Source organism: Puntigrus tetrazona, chromosome 17, assembly GCF_018831695.1.
Source record: "Puntigrus tetrazona isolate hp1 chromosome 17, ASM1883169v1, whole genome shotgun sequence".
In the NCBI taxonomy this organism is placed as follows: domain Eukaryota; kingdom Metazoa; phylum Chordata; class Actinopteri; order Cypriniformes; family Cyprinidae; genus Puntigrus; species Puntigrus tetrazona.
The window spans coordinates 18,775,800-18,790,931 of NC_056715.1; positions in this window are offsets into that span (position 1 = coordinate 18,775,800).

A 15,132-nucleotide genomic window follows, 5' to 3' on the forward strand; every position below is an offset into this window, starting at 1 on the left:
TGTATGGTTTATGTGACATGCATTTTCAGTTTCTGAAATGCATGAAAACGCCCAGTGCAGACGAGGATGGCTTTCATTTTAAAACGAAAATTACAGTGTAAACTGGCCTGAACGCATCTAATGGACCAGTGTTTGGAACGCATAACCATGAGTAAGAAAGCTTAGAAATTCGAGAGTTTGGCCTTTAAATGATCATGATGTTAACCCCTGCTTTCAGCAGTAACACCTAGCATCATGATGCATCTCGGCCAGACATACACTGGCTCAACCACAGCTGAATATCGCTAATAAAGCGCATGATGCAGATCTAACATACCCTGAAAACCAAGGCAAACAACACACAATCGATCAAAAACCAGAATGGATAACAAAAAAGAGCAAGAGGAATGAACAAAAAGGGGGAGAGCAAGAGAGAGAGAATCAGTGGGGCTCTGAGCGCAGGTTAATTCCTCCAATGACTTGACAAATGCAAAAGAAACTGACTGACACTTCACGTTAACAAATTCAGCGTCTGTAAAGTGTCACCGCTGCATGAGACTGAATCACACAGGGACAGGTGCAGGGGCAGATCTCTCTGAGTTGCACGGCCAGTCTCGGCGCTGGAATAACGCCTGTTAGCTGTTGAAACTGATCACTGAGCTTTGGCTGGGGAACCAAAACCTACCGAGGTGCTTACTGGGACATCAATGTGTGAAAGAAAATGCTGATTACATAGGTGTTATGTTTTGAATGCTTAACACTCACTGTAATGGCAATGTCTAAATAAAAAAAAAAAAAAATACAAAAATAAATAAAAAAAAATATATATATATATATATATTTTTTTTTTTTTTTCAAAACATAACATCTTATGTAATACAGCACTTTTCTTTCACACATTGATGTCCAGTAAGTACCTCGGTGGGTTTGGTAAGCACTCGCCAGCTGGGGAGCTGACTCCACACTCCAGGACAGGTATCAACACACAGACTGGAGTAGGTTTTATGCCCCAGGCTACCTGTGGCTCCCATAATGGATATAGATCACTATATCTTCCTCTGTTCTGGGGTTACATCAACACCACCACAGACAGTGTTACTACCTCAGGAAACAGATCACCACAAACCCAAATCAGAAGCCATGGATGAACAAGGAGGAGCGCCTTCTCTATTGAAAGCACGCAACACTGCCTTCAGATCAGGTGACGACAGGCCTACAGCACTTCCAGGGCAAATCTGAAGAGGGGCATCAAAAGGCCAAGTACTGCTACAAGCTGAAGCAAGAGAAGCACTTTTCCAACTCTGATCTTCGGCTACGTGTGGCAGGACATCCAGGCCATCAGTGATTACAATCCCAACCACTCCACCCCACAGCACCCAATGTCTTCTTCCTGAAGCAGAACTTAATGACTTTTATGCTCGCTTGAGAGGGACAATAATGAAACGTCACCAAGATCACCCCCTCAAGCGACCCACCCATCACACTCCTCCTCAGAGGTGTACGCCGGCACTGAGCCGGATCAACGCGCGCAGGGCTGCCGGACCAGACGGTATCCCTGGACGTGTACTACGGCATGTGCAGAGCAGCTCGCTGGGGGTATTCACGGACATTTTCAACATGTCCCTTGCCCCAAGCAGCTGTGCCAACATGCCTCAAATCCACCTCCATTGTGCCAGTGCCGAAAATCTCAAGCCCAGTGTGCCTAAACGACTACCACCCGTAGCACTCACACCCATCGTTATGAAGTGCTTTGAGCGACTAGTCTTGTCACATCTGAAGGACTCTCTGCCTTCCACACTAGACCCCACCAGCTTGCCTATCAAGGCACATAGGAGCACTGAGGATGCAGACTCTGTACTCACACACTTGGACAATAAAACACTTACGCACGGATGCTGTTTGTTGACTTCAGCTCAGCATTCAACACTGTCATACCTCTAAGTTAATTACCAAACTCAGAGATCTTGACATCAACATCTCACTGTGTAACTGGGTTATGGACTTTCTGACCAACAGACCTCAGCATGTTAGGTCAGGCCACAACCGCCTCCACTACTGTCACTCTCAACACTGCCGGCACCGCACAAGGCTGTGTGCTGAGCCCCTTCTCTACTCCTCTTCACCCACGACTGCAGGCCTGTGTTTGGATCTAACTCCATCATCAAGTTTGCAGACGATACTGACGGTGATCGGTCTCATCAGCAACAACTTGATGAGACTGCCTACAGGGAGGAGGTCCAGCATCTGGCCACGTGGTACAAAGACAATAATCTGCCCTTCACACCACCAAAACCAAGGAGCTCATTGTGGACTTCAGGAAGGTGAGAAGAGGCACATGATCCCATCCACATTAATGGGATTGCTGTGGAGCCAGTCTCATGCATCAAGTTCCTGGGAACCCACATCTCTGAAGATCTGTCCTGGACCACCAACACCTCCAGCCTGGTCAAGAAGGCTCCTACCAGCGTCTTTTTCTTCCTGAGGAAACTTAAGAAGAATCAGCTGTCCTCAGCCATCCTGGTGAACTTCTATCGCTGCACAATAGAGAGCATCCCAACGAACTGTGTCAGTCTGGTATGGGAGCTGCTCTGTTGCTGAGCCGTAAGGGCACTGGAGCAGGTGGTGAAAACTGCCCAGCGCATCACAGGAGCTCCACTTCCATCCATTGAGGACATCCAGAAGAAACACGTTTTGGCGCTGAGCACGCAGTATCTCTTAAGGACTCCTCCTCATCCTGCCCACAAACTGTTTTCTTCACCCTGCCATCCGGCAGGCGCATCTCGGATTCCCGGACTAGAAGAAGTAGACTGAGGAACAGCTTTTTTACCAGAGCTGTCTCACTACTGAATTCTGCCCCACTGAGCCACCCGCTTGGATTTGATCGTCACATTACACGATTCCAATTCTTAGTTCTGCGTGATTATATGATGACTTGATGGTTTGTTTTTAACGGCAGGCATTAGAGCTGATCTGCGCGCGCTACATTGGAAAAGATCGCAGTGTGCATGTGTTCATTTCAGCCGTCGCGACCGCCATGCTCACACGCAGGACAGGCTGTCAGTGAAGTAGCATACTGAAGAGTTAGTATCTTTCTGCGGTTCAATAGATGGCAATGCAGTGGTGGCTCCAATCTGCTGAATGGACATTTTATGCATTTTTAGCTAGTTGGTGAGATGCAAAAATGTACAATGTCCCCATCTTTTACTCTCATAATAAGCTCATCATACTCATTTGCTACATTAGTAGGGCACTGTGATTTCGAGAAGCAGAAAATGCAAACAGAAGAATGAAAAGTATTATTATATACATAAATAAAAACAGGTCTGTACAAAGAAAAATATTATTCATTATAATTTTTAAGTTGTGTTTCCAGCAAAACGTTCCCGCTTTGATTGGCAGTAGCTTGTTGGCCTACGGTTACCTTATTTATTTTTTTATTCAAGTTATACATACAGTGTTTTAAAGCTATTTGTAATAAGTGACGTGAAGCATGTAAAGTCTACTGATGTCAGGCTCATTTTAAATAGTAAAGTTTATCATATACACATAGAAAAAACTGAAAGATTTGAACTGATTTTGGCATCAAGTACTGTAAGGATGAAAAGTGCAGCTTAAAGAACATCTCAGTACTTTGCAGATACAGTGCAGATGCTTGACCACAGTGTATCCTCCATCAATGACCACTGTAAAACTATACAGTACCACAGATAAGCCATTTATGAGAGCAGGCACCAGCGTTCGTGATATCTAAATGAAAGCGAGCACGTGTTTATGGCTCTGTCAGGGTTCAGTGCTATCTGTGAAGGGCAGGTCCGCATTCCTTCGCTTTCTGACAAAGCCTCTCTGACAGGCACCAGTACACACCAGGACACCAAATAATACAAAGTTGACTCTGATACCTAAAGTAATCAAGGATTTGCCGTTCCTGTTCTACAAGTCGATTTGAATGCAAAATGCTTTTTTACAGCACGAAACATGAGCTGGGTACAGTTTTATTAAAGCAATGCAACAAGTTCAAAGCGGACATTCCTGCTTAAGAAAGCAAAACCCTGCATGAGTTAATAAGTGACGACAGGAACGACTCCGCCTATTGTGTTTATATGAGAGAAAGAGTACAGTGAATATCATCCCTGTTACGCCATATCCAATACCGCCTTTTCGCAATGTGTGTGTAATGTAGGTGTATGTGAACGCGAACAATCGCAAAGCTGTAAAGTGCATGATAAATAAAGTTAATGTCTCAAAATAAGAAATCGACTAAATGAGTCATTAGTAATTCAATTACGCTTCTGTGACGGTACGCGATCGCTATGCGTAACACATTTGTATAATTCCCATCTATTGGCTGGCTACGAACAACTTGAATCACTTCACAAATATGTTAGTTTACTGTCGCATCTGCGGTAGACCAATCAAAAACAGAGAGGCCATCTGACCAATCGGAGTGGAGCGGCTTCACGGAAAGGAGGGGGTTTAGAGAGACTGGGCCTTAGAACTGCTCTCTGAACGAATCGCTTGAAAATCACTGGAAAATGAGGCGATATTAAACATACTTTAAGAAAAAACAAAAGCGTTTTTTTTTCTCATCTTGCATGCATTTAAACCTTTTGTAGGAGACTACCAAAACAATATTAGGGAAAGCTTAAAAACTATATATAACAGGGTCACTTATAAACGCGCATAAGCATATCCAGTCTCTGCCAGTTCCTCAATTCCGACAGGAAAGACATTCATGAAGAGAGTCAGAGAGAAGGAAACGAGGAGAGGAAGCTGCTCGGGATAGAAAGCAGACGGCCTGCAGCAATCCCAGGATGACAATGGAGATGGAGTAGACTAGAGCATTCATTCATGTACACTTCCCTGGGAGAGAGACAGAAGTCTATCACACACACTAGAAGAAGGGATTTAGCGGAGTGTGTTCTTGTGCTGGTATCTTGGCTGGTTTATGCCTGACGTGGACAGATGAGTCACAAACATTTTCAGATTCATATTCTGTGCAGCGGTCAGTTGCCCACAGTGTTTTTTTGTCATTTATTTTAATCTACCCATATCTACCCCCTTTATTCATGGCAATTTTTACTTTATAAATGCATTTTTACATGCGCCATATTTTCTTTAAATATTCTTAAATTTAATGATGAATTCTGTTTGAATTTGATCTGTTTGCATGATCCTATTTATCTCTTTGATAAATAGTATCGTGTATTTTATTTTTGCCTATTCGTTGTTCTTCTAATATTTTTTACATGCAGGCCTCTAGATTTTAATAACTTTGTTCTTTCATATTCATAGAAATTATTCCATATCACCATCTGAATAGGTGACTTTTGATATGCTCATACAATATTAAAAAAAAAATTACATTCTGTTGTCAAAATACCTTTTTATAAATATATTTTGCCGTTCTCTCTGTGTTTTCCACATCACAAAAACCATAGGGTCCTACATACTGCTATATTGCAATTAAATGATTTTGAAAATGATTTTTCTTAAACCAAAAAAAACTAACATGAAATAAGGATAATAATAAAATCTAAATGAATGACTTAATCATTCAACTGAGCGCTTTATGAAAATATACGTTGTTATGTCATATTCCCATGTTCTATGTATTCTCAAAAATATAAATCAATCACTCTGGTTATCCATATTCCTTCAGGAACACACATATAGAAAACAAAACACACACACACACACACACACACACACACACACACACACACACACACACACATTTTAAATGAAAGAAGAATACTGTTAAAAAAAGAACTGCTTTTAAGTGGCACCAATAAAAAAAATTTTAGTTTTCATGTTGCCAATCACTTTCGTATTAAAAAATGGAATATATAAATACTCAACACCTCTATTTGACCTGTGCTTTTTCACATATTGACAGTGCCACTCGCGTACAGTGCGTCTGCTGTTAACAGTACTAGTCAGAGGCGGCCATCTGACCCTTCAGCCAAAGGTTATGTTGATTATTTTAAGGGAGCTCAAGCAGGTCTTGCCAGAGTAAACTGTGTTTGGTAAATGCCCTACTGAAACCAGAGCCTCTCTGAAGGCTGTACTCATGTTTTATTCAGGCTCTGCCAGTCCAGCAACAAATACATCTGAAACCTGTGACTAAAATCACACGACCCATCCATCCCGGCTGAAAGCAGCAAACCATTACTACACCTGCAATCCTTTACATGACAAAAGACTGGAAAACCTGTCTTACCGACATTACAAAAACTGTTAGGAACATGTTTGGGTTACATTTAGCAAAATGCATTTAAGGTAATCAACAAGATATTATGTATCAGTAGGATATTAAAAAAATCATCACCTTGGGGGGTAAATGTATAAATGTATAATTTTCATAATACAATTAAATGTAAAAACAGTTGCTTTTTTTTATTTTTCTTAATTTAATTTTTTTCCCCAATTTACCTTTTTTAGGATTTTATTTCATTTCAAATGGTTAATTTTATCAATAAAAATTTAAATTGTATTAAATTTATTACATTTTAGGAATGACCTCTTTTTTCCCTTTTATTTTTTCTGGATTCTATTTAAATGATTTAATTATATTTTTTAATTAATTAATTGTATCTACATTTTCAAGTTTCAACAATGTAATTAAAGTTTTTGAATAATTGGGCTATTCATTTTTTTACATTTTAACATCTTAAAAGATTTAACCAACTGAAAAATTCAACAAAGTGCTGCTTGACAGAGGTTTGCTGTTAAAACGAAAAGATGTGAATCTTAAAAACCATATTTGATTCGTGACTGTTAATAGCAATAGCGTAAGATTGTCCCACGACAACAGCAACAGCCTCACAAAGCGCTTGTGAAAGCCTCGCTTGGTTCCTCAAAGAGCTTAGGTTATTTAAAAGTGCACAAATCAAACCAACCCAAAACAGATAAGAAATGCTCTGGGGTGAAAGAAGAAAGACAATATTGAAAGAGCAGGTAACAGGAGCCAGTGTGACTCATAGCATGCTGGTTCAAACCAGAGAGAGGATTTCATCACACCCCGTCCGACCGGGTCCGTCCACCGAGGAGGCCCGCGTGGTATTTAACGCTTCTCCTTCTGGGTGACTGCGCTGCTCCTGGAGTGACACCTGAAGCCACCAATCCAACCATCTCTCTCTCCTCCAGGCCCGCAACTTCAATTGAACAAACTCAAAGAACTCATTGTCCGGCGCCCAAAACAATGGAGACTGTATATTGTACGAGAAGCCACGGAGAGATCTCCGCCTCCACGGACAAGCGCCGCCCAGCCGGAGCAAAAGAAGTCCAAATAATGGAAAATTACCCAGCGGCACAGGCCGTAGAGGTCTGAAGGCTTTGAAGCGGCGTGCTCTGATCGGTCTCAGTGGCGTCTCGAGGAGATGAAGCTCGACACCGATCGCTGACCGAGGCCAGGGCTACTGTCCAGTCGACTGATAAACGCAGCACATGTAGGGATCGGGTCCGATACGCTATTTTCTGTGGATCCAGATCCGATATCGCAGCATACTAAAACATTATAAAAGCACCAAAAAGTTTTGGTGCGCTATAATTCAAGTGTAAAAAATACAGCTGGTATTGATTGGACTCAGTATCGCGGGTTTTCAATATCGGATCAGTTTGGTTCTGAAATAAAATATCTAAAAAAAAAGTAAAATACTAATAATACAAATAATTGTACTTGGCAATATTACCTAAAATGAAAAAATATGAATATGAAAAAGTAGTAATTTGATACTAGTATAGTAAATATTAAACCGATATAAAACAAAATGACATTTATTCCTGTGTAATCAAATGGAGTACTTTACAATGAAGCCCAACGACACATGCATTCACTAAATGTTTCTATTATTGACTGTATTTATTCCAGACATATATAAAATTATTTCAAATACCACGTGTGAATTGAATTCGTGTTTTTTCCCATTGCGCTTGGTCAGAATGGGTTTTATTTTGAGAGAAAAAAATACACTGCATTAAATTAGCTATCATGTACTAAGTCATGACCCCTTAGTCTTAATAAATAAAGATAGAAATGCTTAGAATGACGACATGAGAAATCATTGCACCATTTAAACATCTTGCATAAATTAAAAAGAAAATAAATGGCTTAAAAGCTCATAAGCGCCTTTCAGCCACTAATGTCTAATTCTTGATTACGCTGAATTTGAGGTCAAAATGTGTAGCCTCTATGCTTCATCAGAACAGGCAGCTCAGACAGAATGATTTCTCAAGGATAAACCGTTAACGATAATTATAGAGCGATATACATTTTCTCGTTTAGTGCATTTATATTGCTATATTTAGGTTTTAACTGTGATTACACTAATTGTATGCTACTATGGAAGACCAACAGTTTAAAAAACAGACAAAATAATTACATTTCACAATCTAAAAACGAGAGTGCTCAAATTTTAAAAATATTACCGATTTTTATAATGAACATAAATTTGCGTCGCATCCCAACTAAAGCTACCATTGATATTATCAGGCAACGTAAGTCTGTTTGTGATTTCAAACAATATCAGCACATGTACAGCTAAGAATTTTATTTATTTTTTTAAAGAAATAAAAAAAGAAAAACTGACGCTCATCGCGATAATTATCAAGTATCGCTAATAAAAAAAAAAATTTAAAAACGATTTTTGGCATATCGCATAGTAAAAAAAATTCTGCTTTGATCACATGAAATAATTTATACTTTAAAATACATTCCAATAGAACACGCTTATTTCAAACTGTAATATTATTTCAAATATTACAGATTTTACTATATATTTTTTAAACCAAAGTCCAGTGAGTAAAAGTGACTACCGCTTGAGATCAAAGCCAGCTGACGTCACATTCGAGTCACTGAATTGAATTCGTTTCGTTCTCAAAACTAGCTAGTGTTCTGTTTAATTTAGTAACACGGTTCATTTGAAGCCGGCTTAAACCCTGTCCGCTCCTGGGAAAGCTCTGCACCGTCTCTGTTTCAGTGGGAAGGGTGTGAGAGAAGCGATGTGACTCATCTCACAGGCCTGGATCTCTGATAAAGCCCTGAAGGCAGTCCACCGATGCGAGGCAGAGGAAACACACTCCTCTCCAGACTGCCGTCCCCTCCTCCTCCTCCTCCTCCTCAGGAAAGGAATGCACATTCTTCCCACGTTACTCTCGTCTTATCTGAGGGAGGGAGCGAGCCAGCTCTTGGAAAGCACAATATGTGCTTGTGTGTGTGTGTGTGTGTGTGTGTGTTCACATAAGAATCATCAGTGCTGAAACAAACGTCTGCATCAGCGATCCTCAGCCAACAGCGCAGAGCTGCATTTTTACAGGCTTTGCAACACGCCGCTAGCGACTACAGACGCATGACAAAACCCGTAAATAGAAACGCTCTGCCTGTAAACAAACCGCAGGAAATCCGGACTTCACCTCAGTTGCAAAAGCAGCGCTCTGCAGTAACGTCACCGGCAACGCGTCACACAACCCGTACACGGCAATCCACGATGCAACGCGCACGCACACACACAGAACAGATTTCATGACAGCGAGGAGCCTTCGGTAAGCTCTCTGGCCTCCGTCACGAATCACGACCGAGCCTGCTTCTGACACGGAGCCAAAATGTTGAGCGCGGCGTCTTCCCCGCCGCTGTCAAAGCCTGCCACAGGACGTTACGTGTGCAGGTTATTGAGAAGATATCGCGGCGTGCCACAGGTCGCCGTCCTTGAGCGGGAGGCTGGCGATAAGCGCGCTGAGAACAAAGCACCGCGCTCAACGCTGCTGATTACACTCTTCTCCTGATAATTAGCTTTACTATCAAGAGGCTTCCAGCACTGAATCATTCCTTTCGCAGCTGACGCTTTCGGCATTTATGTAAGAGATCCACACGTGAAGGCATAATTCACCCAAAAGCTAAACTTCCTTTCGCTGTGGGGCGCAGTTCAGTAGAACGTGCAGGCTGCTGTTTTCCACACAACCAAAACAGGACCAAAACAGCACATGAAATAGGGCCGATTGATATTTGATACGCCAAACGTTAACAATATTATCACAATATTTTGCTGACCATGTAAAATTAGAGATTGTGTTGAATATCGTGACGTTAACGTTAAAAGAAAGTAAGCTTATTTCGCTCAGATCTCAGCAGCTCTTACATCTGTGAGCGCTCTATGAAGAGAAAAGGTTTGTCTGTTTGTATAATTTGTCTATTTTTCTTTATATCCATTTTATTCTTCAAAAGTAAGCGTACTACTGTGTTCATAATTAAGATAATAAGCTAAAATTATATTCAATATCAAAAAGTAATTTGATCTGTTTTGATGGGCAGCAAAATCCCTAGAATTTTAGAATCATAAATGCTAAAGCTCCTTTCTTACAGTAAGTTAAAGCTGTAAACCTTTAAGTAAATATGATTTTGAAATAATGGTTGAGCGATTTTTTTGGTGTTTTTTTGACAGCCAATAACATTATTTCACTAGCATTAAACTAATTTTAAAATCATTTTGAAAATGGGTAAAAAAATAAAAATAAATAAATAATAATTATATATATATATATATATATATATATATATATATATATATATATATATATAAACAAACAAAAAAAAATATATAAAAAAATATATATATACATATACATATATATATATATATATATATATATATATATATATATATATATATATATATATATATATATATATATATATATATATATATATATATATTTTTTTTTATATATATTTTTTTTTGTTTGTTTATATATATATATATATATATATATATATATATATATATATAAAAAAAAATTATATATATATATATATAAAAAATACATGGAAAGAAGCATTTTTACATTGTAGCCCAGGATAAATTCTAAAACACATTTTTGCAACGAATCCGACAAAATTGCTTGTGACTACAGGAAGCAAAAGACACATAAAAAAGTCATTCACACGACACGGCCAGTAAACTGAAACAGTCTGCCCGTAAACAAACCACAGAAAGCATCCTGACTTCACCTCGGCTGCAAAAGCAACACTCTGCGGTAAATTTCAATAAATGCACAATAAATAAAGTAAAGGTACAGAACTGTTTTCTGCTGTGCCGCCCTAGAGGGACTCATAGACTCACATAAACCTGTGGGACATACTGTGAAAGCATCAGCAGTTGTGTAACGTCAAGAGCAGGACCGCTGAAGTTTCAGCCGTCAGGTGCAGTTTAACTAACATGAACTGTTTTGTAATGACGTCAGCGGTGACGAGCTTCACAGGAATGTCTCGATGTCCATTTCTTCCGCGTACGAGTGGATCGCTCTTTCTCTTGCGACATGCCGAAGGGTGAGGCTGGCAGCCAGATTTCAACACAATGTTAAAGTCAAGAAGTTCTCGTTAACGCCAGCACCGTGTTCCTGTTAAACCAGATCCAGGGGCTGAGCGCAGATGGCCCGCATAATACCTTAAGAAACAAATGTCTCCATTAGCATAAGCATTAAGGATGCCCGGGTCTTAATTACTATTTGCATTATTCAGCGTTTTGATGAAGGTTCATATCAAAGCTACATCGTGAGTCCTCCCAAAGGAACGGCCCGAAACCGCTTCGCAGGATTACACGTAAAAATCCTAATTGAATAATTCAATTAAACCTTGTTTTAAAGCTGCAAACATTGTCATGTTGACATATTTGTATTGTTCGCCCCAGAAGAGTTTCATTTCCGCCATTGTCATCGATATGAAAGAACACATTAAAAACTTGGCGGTTTATATTGACAGCTCTCTAAAGATGAGCGCCGAGACCAATCAGGTAAGAAAATCAAGGGGTTTTTCATTTGACAAATCTGGTCAGGATGAAATCACGTCTTAAAATTGCAATTCATGCTCTCATATCGTCAAGACTTGATTAATGTTATACAAAGTTATTAGTAAAGCTGCAGGAGGTTCAAAATGCTGCAGCAAGACTGTTAATGAATATTAAAAATACATTACTCTGTCGATGATTTCTTTACACTGATCATATATATATATATATATATATATATATATATATATATATATAAAAGGTATAGTTAAAGACATTTGTATCGTATTCTTCTAGCTAATTTTTATTAATATCGTTTTAGGTCATTTTTCATATATTATGGGATGATTTAAGGCACATTGGTCAAGGTGATGTTTGAATAGCTGTATATGAATGAAGCTGACATTGACATTGCTCATGCATTACATCAACTAAATATTATTATATTAAATATTATACAAGCATAATCTTGTTTAGGCTACAAAATAAGTTCCTCTAATTCATTGTTGGTTGAATATAATTTAATTAGAAGCTGACCGCGGTAAACCTTTGTACTTTTTTGAGCCATTGGTTTTTAGTCTGCATTAAATAGATTCTTTTTTTTTTTTTTTTTACCTCTGACCTTATTGAATGAATTATCCATGCCTCGTTGTTTTAGATCTAGTCATAAATGTTGTTACTGGACCTTCCTATGGACCAGACCTTCACCAGACTTCTCCAATCAGGCAATCAGCAACCAATGGTAACCGTCCGTCGCCATTCCAACCAAACTGAAATAACTTCTGACTACGCTGAATTAAATTACTCGAAAGTTGAAGTGAGCCGCTTCTGAAGTGGACTTGCAGATCCCCAGCCAAAGCACCAGCACCGTTTTGGTGAAAAACGGGGTATGGCCGGGTTCCCGGATAACGTTTTTATGAATGCGCTGTCATTGAAAGTGATGTCAGCACTAAGTCAGAGAGCTGGACACATACCAGGCCGAAGTCCGTGTGCAGAAACAGCAGCAATATCTTACGTCACAGCCGTTCAACCCGTGTGACCTCTCTTTACACACGGCTATAAAACAGAATCTGAAAGGGAGCAGACGCAGTTCATCCAAACTGCGGAGAAAACCATGCGCGGCCTTCTTCTGAAAAGCCTTATAAACGCACGGCAGAGTCTTGCGCATGCAAAACCGCACAACCTTGAGCACAGTCGTATCAAAAACACCACCAAATGGAGCGCGCGCTCAGGGTACAGAGTTTTGGACGTGATAATGATTAACCGCTGAGCTGGAACCAAAGGTAGCTGAGTAAACAGATAAGAGCGGCCTCCTGATTCCTATCTTGGCAAAGCCTAGCCTCTCCAAGGAAATGACAAACGACTTCATCCCCGCAAGAAAACCCTTCACAAGTGTGCGGTTCGACGGCGACTCCCGTTCTGATGACTCATCAACTGGACGCACTCGTTTCCGAAAGTCGTCACGCTTCTAAGAAAAGCCGAACCCTCTCACGGAGACCAGGAGAACGTGCACGTTACAATAAAACCTGCCCGTTTTCAATGGAATTCCAACACGGGTGGGTTGGCGCCGCGCTAGACTCGTCTTTAAAAAATGCTTAAAATGTTAACGTGGAAGTGAGGAAATAATTGCGACGTGTTAATCGGCAAATCACGCGATGAGGAAGGGGATAAGTGTGCAAAGGTTCTCTAAGCAGACGAAGACCGTCGCCAAACGTCGCCAGTGAAGTCTACTGTATCGTATCTAACAGACAATTGATCAAAACTTTGCTGCATCTACTACATGCCATCTGTAGAAACGTTCATCTTCAGCTCGTGTCTTTTTCGCTCACGAAACCTTACCTCTTTTTATATCAAGTAACCATAAAAATAACTGACTTCCTCTGTAATATTTGAAAACAAACACTTACTGGACCTAAGCACCTTGATTTATGTGATCTAGAATCGCGAAGCTCAAATATAAGGCTTTGGAGAAACATTTAATTATCTGTTTTATCGTTAAGCCACACGTTTTAATATCACACTGGGACGAGTATGATGAGAGCGAAGGCTGATATCGAAATTATTTGGTGCAAGTATCTGCTATGCTATTCAAGATCTCTCAAGATATTATAAAGCATGTGCATCTCATCATACGAGTGTGACTTATCAAATACTACATAAAAACCACATGAGCATTTTTGCTCTATTTTTCGATATAATGCTTAAATGATATAAAACACCACTAATTCATTCTCCTGACTGTTGTCTCTTCTGTCAGGGTTAATGACAGACTGACCCGTGATGCTGGTAGGAGACTAATATGTTGTCGTGTAAACCAAGATATAATCATCAGTGAGCAGCCTTTCATTCTGGAGTGTGACAGCTGTAAACACTGCTCGTTCAGAGCCACTGGGATACTGGGAGGTAGCAGCCAACTGATGATTATGAAGTCATTAAAAGACGTTAAGTTTCTGACTTACGTCGCTCCGGCATTAACATCACGAACAAGCAGCTCGCTCGGAAGACATTGCAGCTCGGTGCATGTCAGTAACCCAGCGACGAGCTCCCGCCACGAAGACGCTCCTGTAGCCCGGTGTAAATAACAACAGAACACACGACGGTGAAATGGAGCGTTTAGTGTCGTGAATCAGTGGCAGGTGAGCTGCTAACCGGCTAGCACGGCTAGCTTCAACTGGCCGAACCAACAAACCGCTTAAGCGAAGCTTAACACTGGACACGAAACACGCAGGAGAGTCGGCAAACTGTTTACCTCACACCAAACATCCGCCTGAGTCACGTTATCTCGCTAGGTTGTGGTTAGCAGCTGACTTAGCCGGATGCTACGTTACGAACTCAAAGTCAAACAGTCAGTGGCGTTAGCTCGTTAGCCGGCTAACGACAACATCGCCGACCGCCGTTAGAATCATTTTCACTGCCGCTGTTGTAAAACCGCGAACCCGATAATCATCGGCGCCTCGCTCGGACGGAGAGTAAAGGTGAACCGACTCACCTGTTCAGCGGCGGCTCAGATATCCACGGGTGAAGTGAGTGAACCCGGTCAGAGAGATGCGGAGATTTACACGACCAGGAAAATAAAATGTTATATTCCCCAAGATATGGCTGGATCCCGCCGGAGCTCTTCGGCGGGCTGTCTGCGTGCGCGTGTCCCGATCCTGGAGTGACTGTTCGCCGGGTTCGGCCAGCCGTCCGCCGCTGATCTGCGCTGGGCGGGGTCAGTCTGACACGAGCGCTCATTAATTATTCACAACATCAACACTCCGTCTGGGCGGAGCTTTCACGACACCGGCCAATTAACGCAGAGCGCGAGACAGACGGATTACTGAATATATATACGCGCGTTAATTATGTGCGCGCGCGCGTGTGTGTGAGTGAGTGC